The following is a 13,538-nucleotide window of genomic DNA, read 5'->3' as shown; positions in this document are numbered from 1 at the left end:
ATAGATACGAATCTGACAGGTGATTCTGTCGGATATAGCTGCATCCATTGATGTACATTATGTATTCCGAGGTACTTGAGAAATTCCAGCAGGACAATGCGAAACCCCGTACGTCCACAATTGCTACAGAGTGGCCCCAGGAACACTCTTCTAAGTTTAAACACTTCCGCTGGCCACCAAACTCCCCAGACACGAAGATTATTGAGCATGTCTGGGATGCGTTGCAACATGCTGTTCAGAAGAGCTTTCCACCTCCCCTCGTACTCTTATGGATTTATGGACAGCGCTGCAGGATTCATTGGCTCAGTTCCCTCCAGCACTACTTCAGACATTAGTTGAGTCCATGCCACGCCGTGTTGCGGCACTTCTGCGTGCTCGCGGGGACCCTACACAATATTAGGCAGGTGTACCAGTTTCTTTGGTTCTTCAGTGTAGCATATTTAAGACGTCTGCCAAGGAATAGTGCCATACGATTTTTCGATTCTTTCCCTTATATCTTTGGTTGTATCGATACAAGTATGTCATGCGTATGAAGAACACCATCTTGAGAGAGATGTCTAGTCGCACTTTCACGTAGAAAGATCTGTGTGACTTTCTAAAGATACGCTGCATCGCGGGCGCGCGCGCGCGCGCGCTCACACACACACACACACACACACACACACACACACACACACACACCGATACCGAGACTGTCTCCTCCGGAGGGATCCGCTTCAGGAATATTTCTAATGGATAACAACGGCATAGAACGTTGTTGCCTGTAGTCGGAACCAGATTTCAACTTCATATTTGATCTCTTCATCGTCGTGGAATGATTTTCCACCAAGATGTGACTTCAGGTAACGGAAGACATGGAAGTCGGTGGCGCAAGGTCCGGGCTGTATACGTCCCATTTGAATGGTTGGAGTAGTGCTTTGGTTACGAGCGCTGTCATCAAGCAAGCCGACTCCACTTGTCAGCATTCCCCAGCGTTTGTTTCGAATTGCCCTTAGAAGACGTTTCAAAGTCTGGCAACATGCAGCAGCATTAATTGTCGTTCCAGGAGGCATAAATTCCAACAGAAGTATGCCTTGTCTGTCCCAAAAAACAGAAGCCACGATTTTCTTCGCTGAAATCGACGTGTTGCATTTCTTGGCTTTTGGTGAATTCGAATGGCGCCATTGCATTGATTGTTGCTTGGATTCAGGTGTATGGTGATAAACCCACGTCTCGTCACATGTCACAATGTGATCGAGGAACTCATCACCTGCTTCAGCATAGCATGTGAGGAAGTCGAGTGCTAAGCCCACCCTTTTCTTTCTGTGTTCTTCCGTAACAGTTTTGGAACCCAGTGCGCACACAATTTCCTGTACCCTAACTTGACAGTCACAACGTCATAAAGAGTTGTCATTGACACATTTCCGGTATAATCTGACGCAATTCTTTCAATGTGAGACGTCTATTCGCACGAATTGCTTCCTCCGTTCTCCGAAGAAGGGCATCAAAGATCACAGATGGCCGACCTGTTCTTTGTTCGACACCATTTCGTTACATTTTGTCGATTCATAATGTTCCAATAAACAGAAACAATTTCTTTGTGAATATCCACTGGTCGCTGGCCTTTTGCACGAAGAAAACGTATGACGGAGCGCACTTCGCATTTGGCTGGTTTCTGAATCCGCGCACCCATTTTAAACACGACGTACTCCAACCAGAAGCAACATTCAACCACCGAACGGCCGCGAGGAGAAAGCTAACGGTTCAAGGTCAACACCATGTTGCCAACTTACTCGCCAAAGCTCTTCTGTTCCTCTGGCCTACGCTGTATCTTTACTTTCCGAAATACCCTCGTAGTTTTGTAAGAATGAGAGGATTCAATCCAAAGCCGTAACCTCGAGAGAATGTATCCAGTCTGTACATATGTTCGCAGTTACGATTAGAGAAAAGGAAACATCTGAAATTTTATTGTAATTTGTATTTCTGTTCCAAAGGACGTTAATATACTGGGTGCCCCAGAAGTCTTTCCCTGACTACAAACATTCATAAGGCATAAAATATGACACATAGGCAAATATTTATAACCTTGAACTGCATTGACGTGTTTAAGTTTCTTTGGTGATAGTGATGATATCTGGTTTGTGGGGCGCTCAACTGCCCGGCTAACAGCGCCCTTACAAATCCCCAATTTTTACATAGTCCAGCGGTGCCACTTTCCCCAATGATGATGGAATGGTGAGGGCCATACAAACACCCAGTACCCGAGCGCACAAAATCCCCGACGCCGCTGGGAATCGATCCTGGGACCCTGTGATCCAGAGGCAGCACCGCTAGTCATTAGACAACGAATTGCGGCTTTTAAATTTTCTTGTACATACATGTTTACTGTTACTTCATTTATTACAGGGCCCAGTGACGCAATAACAGCGTAATCGGACATCATTTGCAAACAGCATGTACTCATACCAGGAGCAAGCCTAATGTTTCCTTTAGTATCACGAGACACAGTCATAAAAAACAATTCAGTGAAACTTCCAGACGACCACCAGATGTTAAAAGCATCAAGACGTGGTACGCGATGTTTAAGGAGACAGGGAGCGTCTATGATCTCGCTATAACCAGGCAGGCCTGCACCTAGGGAGCACAAAATTCAGACAGCGAGGGTCGCCTTCGTGACAACACCCGAGAAGTCATTCCGCAGAGCCTCGCGTGAGATGCAGATTCCGAAGACGTTAGTGCACCGCATCCTACATCAACAACTTCTTTTTCGTGCGAACACAGTGCAGATCATGCAGCCCCTCAAAGTACTATGACAGTTAGGCGGGAGGTGAGAAAACTTGGATTTCATGGTTAAGCAGCTGTTCGTAAGCTACACCATCGCGCCAGTAAATGCCAAACGACGCCTCGCTTGGTGTAAGGAGCGTTCGTGCGACCTTGTTGGGATGATCACAGACGCCTTGCCTAACGACTCATCGTTATTTTGTTCACTCTGATGTCTCTGTAGACATTCTACAAGCCCCTATGTATATCTGCGATGCTCTGGTTTTCCGCCAAAAGAAACTAAGTGACAGCTCTCTGCTTGGGACGCACCTCCGTTACAGACACCATTTGGAAGGCTACGTATAGCGCCACCATCTATCGGAAATTCATGAAACTACAGGGAATATTCCGCGATGCCCCACAACAAATTCCGCGTTTTATCAACCGAAATTGGCCGAGCAAGAAAATGTCCTGCATTGCTTATTGAACGCTCCACGTATATTTCACAGCCACATTGCGTTGTGTGGCGAAGGGTACTTTGGGCAGCAGTTTCCTTTTCCAGTCGCGAATGGTTCGCGGGAAGAGCGATTGGCGGTAAACGTCCATGTGGGTTCAAATCTCTCTTCGCGTGACGTGCGTAGGGTACAGCAATGTATATGCTGACTCTGCTAGGAACGTATGCTTTGGGAACTTGTCAACAGTAACCCATACCAAGATGCAGAACTCTTGTCTTGCCGCATCTGCCAATGGCATTGCTTGATTGTCTCCGTAATGCTTTCGTGCATACTAAATCAACCTGAAACGAAAACGAGCTGCTCTTCTTTGGAACTTCTCTATTTCCTTCATCAGTCCTACGTCGTACGGATCCCATACTAACGATCAATATTCCATCACTGGTCAAACGAGAGTTTTGTAAGCTACCTCTTTTGTTGACTCGCTACATTTCCTGAGAATTCTTCCAATGAATGTCAGTCCGGCATCTGCCCTTCCTGCGATTAGTTTTATGTGGTAGTAGCACATTAAAGCACTTCATACAGATACTTTCACGGAAATAACAGCTTCCAGTGCAAACGTTTAATCATAAGACAGTTTATGCTGTTTTAAAAAATATATTCCTGTGGATACAAAATGTTCACATCTATAGTCAGTCCTTTTAGCATCATATTACTATCATTATTATTATTATTATTATTGTATACATGGAAGAAGCCTGGAGATACTCGAAGGTATCAGATAGATTATATAATGGTAAGACAGTGATTTAGGAACCACGTTTTAAATTGTAAGACATTTCCAAGGGCAGATGTGGACTCTAACCACAATCTATTGGATATGAACTGTAGGTTAAAACTGAAGAAACTGCAAAATGGTGGGAATTTAAGGAGATGGGACCTAGATAAACTGACTAAACCAGAGGTTGTACAGAGCTTCAGGGAGAGCATTAGAGAACGATCGACAAGAATGGGGGAAAGAAATACAGTAGAAGAAGAATGGGTAGCTTTGAGAGATGAAATAGTGAAGGTAGCAGAGGATCAAGTAGGTAAAATGACGAGGGCTAATAGCAATCCTTGGGTAACAGAAGGGGTACTGAATTTAAATGATGAAAGGAGAAAATACAAAAATGCAGTAATGAAGCAGGCAAAAAGCAATACAAACGTCTCGAAAATGAGATCGTCAGGAAGAGCAAATTGGTTAAGCAGGGATGGCTAGAGGAGAAATGTTACGATGTAGAGGCGTATATCGCTAGGGGTAAGATAAATACTGCCTACAGGAAAATTAAAGAGACCTTTGGAGAAAAGAGAACCACTTGTATGGATATTAAGAGCTCAGACGGAAACCAAGTACCAAGCAAAGAAGAGAAAGCGGAAAACCGTGAGACTGCTACGGTCGCAGGTTCGAATCCTGCTTCGGGCATGGCTGTGTGTGATGTCCTTAGGTTAGTTAGGTTTAAGTAGTTCTAAGTTCTAGGGGACTGATGACCACAGCAGTTGAGTCCCATAGTGCTCAGAGCCATTTGAACTAGAAAGCGGAAACGTGGTAGCAGTATATAGAGGGTCTATACAAGGACGATGTTCTTGAGGACAATGATATGGAAATGGAAGAGGATGTAGATGAAGATGAAATGTGAGAGATGATACTGCGTGAAGAGTTTGACATAGCACTGAAAGAACTGAGTCGAAAAAAGGCCCCAGAGCAGACAACATTCCATTAGAACGTATGAGACAGGCGAAATACCCTCAGACTTCAAGAAGAATATAATAATTTCAATCCCAAAGAAAGCAGGTGTTGACAGATGTGAAAATTACCGAACCATCAGTTTAATAAGTCACAGCTGCAAATTACTAACGCGAATTCTTTACAGGCGAATGGAAAACTGATAGAAGCCGACCTTGGGGAAGATCAGTTTGGATTCCGTAGAAATGTTGGAATATGTGAGGCAATACTGACCCTACGACTTATCTTATAAAATAGATTAAGGAAAGGCAAACCAACATTTGTAGACTTAGAGAACGCTTTTGACAGTGTTGACTGGAATACTCTCCCTCAAATTCTGAAGGTGGCAGGGGTAAAATACATTGAGCGAAAGGCTATTTACAATTTGTACAGAAACCAGATGGCAGTTATAAGATTCGAGGGGCACGAAACGGAAGCAGTGGCTGGGAAGGGAGTAAGACAGGGTTGTAGCCTATACCCGATGTTATTCAATCTGTATATTGAGCAAGCAGTAAAGGAAACAAAAGAAAAACTCGGGAGTACGAATTAAAATCCTTGGAGAAGAAATAAAAACTTTGAGGTTCGCCGATGACATTGTAATTCTGTCAGAGACAGCAAAGGACTTGGAAGAGCAGTTGAACGGAATGGATAGTGTCTTGAAAAGAGGATATGAGATGAACATCAACAAAAGCAAAACAAGGATAGTGGAATGTAGTCGAATTAAGTCGGATGATGCTGAGGGAATTGGATTAGGAAATGAAACACTTGAAGTAGTAAAGGAGTTTTGCTATTAGGTGAGCAAAATAACTAATGATGGTCGAAGCAGAGAGGATATAAAATGTAGATTGGCAGTGGCAAGGAAAGAGTTTCTTAATAAGAGAAATTTGTTAACATCGAGTATAGATTTAAATGTCAGGAAGTCATTTCTGAAAGTATTTGTATGGAGTGTAGCAATGTATGGAAGTGAAACATGGACGATAAATAGTTTAGACAAGAAGAGAATAGAAGCTTTCGAAATATGGTGCTACAGAAGAATTCTGAAGATTAGATGAGTAGTTCACATAACTAATGAGGAGGTATTGACTAGAACTGGGGAGAAGAGAAATTTGTGGCACATCTTGACTAGAAGAAGGGATCGGTTGGTAGGACATATCCTGAAGCATCAAGGGATCACCAATTTTAGTATTGGAGGGCAGCGTGGAGGGTGTAAATCGTAGAGGGAGACCAAGAGATGAATACACTAAGCAGATGCAGAAGGATGTAGGTTGCAGTAGGTACTGGCAGATGAAGAAGCTTGCACAGGATAGAGTAGTATGGAGAGCTGCAACATATCAGTCTCTGGACTGACTACCACAACAACATTATTATTATTATTATTATTAATTCCTTGTGTAAATAATTTGAAGGATATACTTCTAATGGTGAAATTATGGATCAATATTTGTAAAACATTGCAATTCATTGTACTGCATTTCAGTGAAATGAAAGTAAAATGATCGTATGGCATTTATTGGCCGAGATGTCCCCTTCAGGGTTCGGCCGCGATATTGCGAGTCTTTTTAGTTGACGCCATTTCAGTGAAAGATTCAGTTATAAAAGATGTGTAGGTTCTAAGTCTGATACTCGAACAGTCTCTGGTTCGAATCTAATTTTTTTCTTTTATTTCAGTTCTATATTTATACTCAAATGTACATCAAATTAAATCAATACTGAATCATAACAAGATTATCTGAATGAATAGCGTATTATGTCTTGTAAATCTCAACAGTAGCAACCTTTTTTGTATTTTTTATAAGTGCCATATTTATTAACAAATCGAAATGTTAATTAATAAACATTAAACCATATTTTTAACAAGAATAATATCTTTTGTTTTTAATTACTAATCGGATGAAAATTTATTGGCAACAAATTAAAATATTGTACAAAAATGCAGAACATCACACAGACATTGATATGCTCTTTTGTTTCTATATGTTGAACAGAACTGTGTTAATTATATATATATATATATATATATATATATATATATATAATTAATTTCTTTTTTTGTTTAACAACAAGGCATTTCATATGTTTGTATATAATTTTAATTTATTTTCATATGACTATTAATTAAAAAAGGCAAGATTTCTTATTAAAAATTACGATTCAGTATTTCCTAATTAACAGTTCCATTTGCTAATGAATACATAATTTAAATAAAAGAAAATTGCACCTACTAATGACAATCGAACCACTGTCTGTACAATGTGAAGACGTTTCACTCAGGTAACGGCAACTGTATTAATATTTCAGACGTATTTGGTATTTAGCAGCGCTCAGAAACGCTCTAACTTCGAAAAGCTATTTTTTTCGAGTTCTTTTGAAAGCTGTGTCGTACTGGTTTAGGATACTGATATCCGCGCGCAGACCTTAAAAGGAAATGAACAAAATCGAAGAGGACCACACCATCGTGAATGAAAATTTTCGATGGCTTCATCATCTTTACATAAATCGCAAAGTTTTTTAAGAGTTACTAATCTTTCGCCGGTGTGCGCTGTGAAATATTTCGCAGCCTTTAGGTATGGCTCTTCGTAGAGGTTACTAACTTTTGTTGCCATTCAAACGGTAAAACCAAGCACCGTCGGCATTCTCCCTGCCTGTAATCGGCCAGTGAGTCCGAACGACATTCAGCAGAGTAAGAGATGCCTCGCAGTCATTCCACTGGGGGCCGAAACGCACAATAACCCTCGGTTCAGTGTGAGGCGGCGGTGGGGTGAGTGGACTGCTGCAGCCTGTTGTGGGGTTGTGTACCACTGAGGGCTACGGCGGAGACGAAGCCTCTCCGTCGTTTCTAGGTCCCCAGTTCCTTACACTATTGTGCAATACAGTACAATCCCCAGCTTTCAGAAGTTTCGACTTTTCTACGAAAACAACGGACACAGTCGGTTGTTCTACATACTAGGAATGTCCAACAATTCAGGAAAATTGGAGACAGAATTGCGTTTTCTTCACGAAGATCAAGACAGCAATAGTTTGAGGTTTGGGTGATTGGTGACTACAAGACTGTGCCAACAGTACGGCTGTGACACGGACCAGCGTACTTCACCTCATAGTCACAAAAGACACTAGTATGTCGCCCTGGCCAATGGCCTGCGTCAACTGCGCAGTTGTCTCCGGAATCGAACAGTTCACCGTTCAGACAAAATGCGCAGTTAAGCTGTTAGGTGTGTGGTGTCACCGCTAGACACCACACTTGCTACGTGGTAGCCTTTAAATCGGGCGCGGTCCAGTAGTGTACGTCGGACCCGCGTGTCGCCACTATCAGTGATTGCAGACCGAGCGCCGCCACACGGCAGGTCTAGAGAGACTTCCTAGCACTCGTCCGCAGTTGTACAGCCGACTTTGCTAGCGATGGTTCACTGATAAAATACGCTCTAATTTGCCGACACGATAGTTAGCATAGCCTTCAGCTATGTTATTTGCTACGACCTAGCAAGGCGCCATGATCAGTTTCTATTGATATTGTAAATCATGTACCATCAAGAGCGACGTTCTTCATTAATGGATTAAAGTTAAGCATTCCACCAGCTACGTCCGTTTTTCTCAATTCTAATTCCCTTGTCATGTTCCAGACCTCACGCCAGCCTGCGTGAGCTAAAACGCGTGCATTTCGGCCTCCTTTAGGAACACAGTTGGCTCTCGTGCCAACCACAACAAGGTGTACGCTCCTTTATGCTCAAATTATAGCGCTTAGGTGTAGGTTCAAATGGCTCTGAGCACTATGGGACTCAACATCTGTGGTCATTAGTCCCCTAAACTTAGAACTACTTAAACCTAACTAACCTAAGGACATCACACACATCCATACCCGAGGCAGGATTCGAACCTGCGACCGTAGCAATCGCGCGGTTGCGGACTCAGCGCCTAGAACCGCGAGGCCACCGCGGCCGCTTAGGTGTAGGGCCCTTTATGCTAAAAGTATAGCAGTCATCGAAACCCAAACTGTTTTGAACACCACAGTGCTTTACTAGGCATCTTCATGTTGGAGTAGGTACGCCATTGCTTTATTCCAACCTCTGAACTGACTTACCCAGTTACAGGGGCTTGCTAGGAGAAAATTCTAATAATTACATGGAGCCTGCAGTTCAACGTGGATTCCGAATTTGGGTACAAGTCGGCATTTTTCACGTCAACAAACATTGTCACGGAGGAAAAAACAAGTAAGCAACAGACAAAAATCCTAATATCGAACAAGGATAGAAAGCGAGACCTTTGGGTTAGTAGACTAGAGCTTTACCACAGAACCATAGAGCCTTTTTGATGCCGAAACAGTTACCTGACCCGGCGGCGAGGAAAGGGGAAAAAAAAATCGCGAATAGAACTTCCGTCTTGCCCCGTCAGTTAGTATCACTTTGCAGAAAACCAGAGCATGCAGTGGATACTGACCAGTAAAAGTGTACTCGGAGCTGTTTCTCCTGATATTTAAAACTGTTGCTTAGGCATTATTGTGTCACGAAGAACGGGGCAAAAGGCACATGGAACAGCGTGTATGGATTTGCCGCTGCGCAGAATATCCACTACGACTACACTCTGCACGGATAATCTCTGTCCGTAGGTCACACGTCGCCTACCTCAATTATTCCACGACAGTAACATTTTTTCCCCTGTAGCACTTGTAGGAAGAAAAGGGAATTAAAGTTTTACATCCTATCGACATCCACTCAATCGGTCACGACCTAAACCAAATGACCATGGGCGCCGAAACGTGGGTGCGCCTGCGTTCGAGCATCCATATTCGTAACCTTGTGGGTGCGTCGCACCCACAAAATTTTTAGTTCGATAAAAGCAAAATAAAATATTTCTCACTTGCCTTCATCAAAAAGTAATGAACTATTAATGATGGCAGTTAAAATTTCTGACCTCTTAAGCATATGTTTGTTTCAGACATCTTTGTGCAAAGGCAACCAAGCAATACCTCACCCGTTCCTTACCTTTCCCTGGCCAAATCAAAGGCACTCCCCAGCATAATAGCTGCACTATATTGCGAATGGAATCCCGTCTTTTCGGCTTGCTTTTGTCTCCTTACAAGTGATACGCTACAACAGATCCACCCCATTCGTCAACAGTTGTTTTGTAATATCTGCTTGACAATATTGATCAATAATAAAGAATAATCTGAAATACAAGGAAGCCGATTTTTTTTATTTTTTACATAACAGCGGTGTGGTTTAAGCTTTCAATGAAACTGTTTTCACATAATCTGGATTGTTATCGTTTTGTTTGTTGAGACAATAACTTTGAAGGTCGTGGGAGCTACGCCATTGATAGACACCCAGAGAAATTTTGGAAAGTCGGCGCCCTTGCGTCTGACCGTGGTGTATGGTCCGGAACATAGTGCATTCGAAGTCCTAACAAACCTCTGGTTGTCAGACAAGCGTATGCCAATGTCGCTATTCTTTCTTTCTTTTTTTTTTCTGCCTGTGAATAAGACGATATTGTGGGAACATCTTAGTGCTAAACCTCATATGTAACTGAATCAGCGATCTCAACAAGTCATAATGCTATTTAACTTTCTTTGTTCCTGCCGCAAATATCGATCTCAAAGCAGTTTCGAAACGTCACTATACAGAGAACAATATGTACTATATGAAACAATGATTATGTTGAAAGTGTTGAAACGGTTATAAATAAAGATACGCATTGAACATCAACGGAAGAGTAGAGGCTGTGCACTGTACGCGGAACATCATGCCCCTCAGAAGGGTATTTCTTTTGACATGTTGCGACAACTGTTCGTAGTGAAACTTTGTTATTACCGTGATTTCCTCACGCGAAAACGCTACTGCGCAACGGTATGTTCGCGACGGATACCTCCATTGAGTGTGGCATATACTCGAATCGGCTTCGGCTTTCAGCGATTTACAAAAAATAAGGAAATAGTTTTGGACGTAAGTGGGGACTGAAACATGGACGCAATTTCTCACAATGCAGAGTGATATCCAACCGCTATGATTTCGCTTGCCTGCATACGTTTGACGTATCATTACGTATCAGATTCAGAGAAACACATGGAGCTGTTTACACAGTTTATAAATTGATGTCTAGTAGATTACATATGCTGCAATTTACTAAATGTACTAAGAGCTTAAATCTGTTTGAGAGAAAGTCGCGACTGTTATAAACATTTTATGATGCTCAAAAGACAGGTATTTAGATTCCAGATTAAGTTGCGTAAACTGGATGTTCTGCTTTTCCTCCTGGTGCCAGCCCATACACAGTCGACTTTGAACAGGTACATTAACACCATAATGTAGTAAATACAACCTTTCAGTTTTCGTCTCTGCACATTTAAATTTTTGTTATGATTGAAAATACATTAGCGTTCGGAAACGAAGGCAACGATGACGATGAAATACAGAAATTCTTTCGTAAAAATGGGTCTCTGTGGCCTTGTCTCCTTTAAACAATATCGATAGTATACAAATTTAGAGCGAAAGGTTTCATAGTCGCCAATGCGCGAGCACACACAAACATACACGAGCTGCTGTACTATGGTGAACGCACATTAGGATACTGACTGAACATTACTGAAATAGCCCTTAAAAAGTTAGCTATCCTCGGTGCGTGATAGTGACTGAAAACATTTTAGTGCTGCTCATTCATTAACACATTCGTTCATTCATCGTGTCATGTAGATCCCACCACAATAAGTAGACTCTTCCAAGGATGTGGAGAAAGTCAAGGCACTAAACAGGCGTTCTACCAAACATGCGCGAGCGTACAAATACTTAAAACACACAGAGCACTTATTATAACTACTAACAAAATTTTATTACTAAACTGTTGCGTAAAAAAGAAAAATTAGAACAGGCAACAGGTACTTTAATTACCGTACTTAAGTTCCTTGTTTCATTATGCTGAGGATATAATCAACAGTCTTTCTAGTACAGCACATCACACAGGCACAGTTAGCTTGGCACTTTAAACATAAGAGCAAACGCAATATATTATTTCGAAAGTGTTCATGTGTGGCGCACGCCTTAGCTGCCGCAAAACTCACGTGCACAACTTCATGCTGCCTGGAACGCCGCAAGGAGTACAGCGGCTGGAGACGGTCTGGTTTTGATTTCGATCTTCTCACTCCCAGTATTATACTTTAATCAGGCGCTCTAAAGAGTAATAACGCCCAAGACGTGATGCGATGTGTCTTCATAGAAGTTCGCTCGGGCTGAGGTCGACTTAATTCCTATCGATTTGCACGGCGGCCTTTCACACTCCGCCGCCAGAGTGATCTTCAACCGCGCCGCCAACTGCGCTGCCATCTGGTGACTAAGTTACAGAACTATTACGCCGTTCGCAGGGGCTTCGCGCCATTTAGCCATTCAAACAAGTGTGTCTCCTGTCGTAGCGTATTGTTGTTACAAGCAGATACTGCCACTACATAAGTGTTACGATCTGTACATTTATAGCATATATCAGAATAGAATGACCTCCACTGACCGAATGTCTTGAGGTATGTACTGGACATATCGTTACATAAGCAAGAACTGATTAGAGTGACTAGGAAAACAGTTTTCTTTTTTTTCTTTTCTTTTTTTTACGAAAATATAAAGAAAGAGGATATTCTGCGTATCACGCACGGTATTTATTGAACCAGAAGCAGCGGAACCGTGCATAGTTTGACATTCTGTATACTGAGTATGATATTCACTGAACATAAAGCAGTCTGTCAATTATCCGTGTGGAATGGTTCTATTATTGATTCTATTAGCATTTTTTTTTTTTTTTGGTACCTGTACGAATCACCGGCGCGTTCCGTCACGATTCAAGCACTGCTAATGTTTATGTTATTTACTATTGGAACAGCCAGCCTGTGTACTTAGCCCTTTATAATAATACTGCAATATTGCTGCAGCTTGCATCTTTCTCTTCATCCATATTCGTTTCATGCGTAATGTGATCTTTGTTCCCGTAACTCTACGATGTTTTTCAGGCTAGTTTCGTTCTTCGTCCCTGAAGATCACTTCCTAATTTTTTCCCCTAAATAAATCCTCTGGTGTGTGTCCATTACCATGTTGGCTTCTTGAAGTCATTTAGTGTCTGTATGAACCATACTGATTGTCCTTACAGCTGTATAGTTTTATTAAAGATTTGCGCCCTAACTCTGCCGTCATCCTTTCTAACCAAATGTTCAAAGAACGATACTCTTCTTTTGTGCATTTGTAATATATCTATGGTCTTGTTATTGCGATCAGTAATGTGTATCACCTATCAGACATTTACTGACTATTGTCGCCAAGTTACAATAACTGTAAATGACACTTAAATCTAAGCTACACATCTAGATGGATGCACAAACGCACAGTAAATAACATCTTTGATACTGTGGTGGTAATGCATTGTAAAAAGTTGAACAGTAAATAAATATAAAGGAAATAAACAGGAAAAAATTTTAACACAAAAGTGGAAAAGCATGCCTACATAACAGTTTATATTAATAAACAAAACCAATGGAATGAAATAAAAAGAGTGCTTGACATGACTACTTCAAGAGACATAAAACATGGAGAGTGAAAAGCAAACCAAATAAAAGAAAGAAC

At 41.8% G+C, this 13,538-nt stretch overlaps 1 protein-coding gene across 2 annotated transcripts in view; it reads right to left on the bottom strand.

Moving 5' to 3' along the window:
* The window catches only part of LOC126336374 (uncharacterized), a 137,273-nt gene extending 125,060 nt beyond the window's left edge, over nt 1-12,213 (bottom strand). The window contains exon 1 of one of the 2 annotated variants that reach the window (XM_049999981.1): nt 11,999-12,213. The gene's annotated coding sequence lies outside the window, so the exon portion shown is untranslated. Of the gene's footprint in view, nt 1-11,828; nt 11,929-11,998 lie in introns of those variants that run through there. The other variant, XM_049999982.1, reaches the window with a different exon arrangement.
* Between the last annotated feature and the right edge of the window lie 1,325 nt (nt 12,214-13,538).

This window comes from Schistocerca gregaria, chromosome 2 (assembly GCF_023897955.1).
Source record: "Schistocerca gregaria isolate iqSchGreg1 chromosome 2, iqSchGreg1.2, whole genome shotgun sequence".
Taxonomy (NCBI): Eukaryota; Metazoa; Arthropoda; class Insecta; order Orthoptera; family Acrididae; genus Schistocerca; species Schistocerca gregaria.
This window is presented reverse-complemented; position numbering and strand designations above follow the sequence as displayed.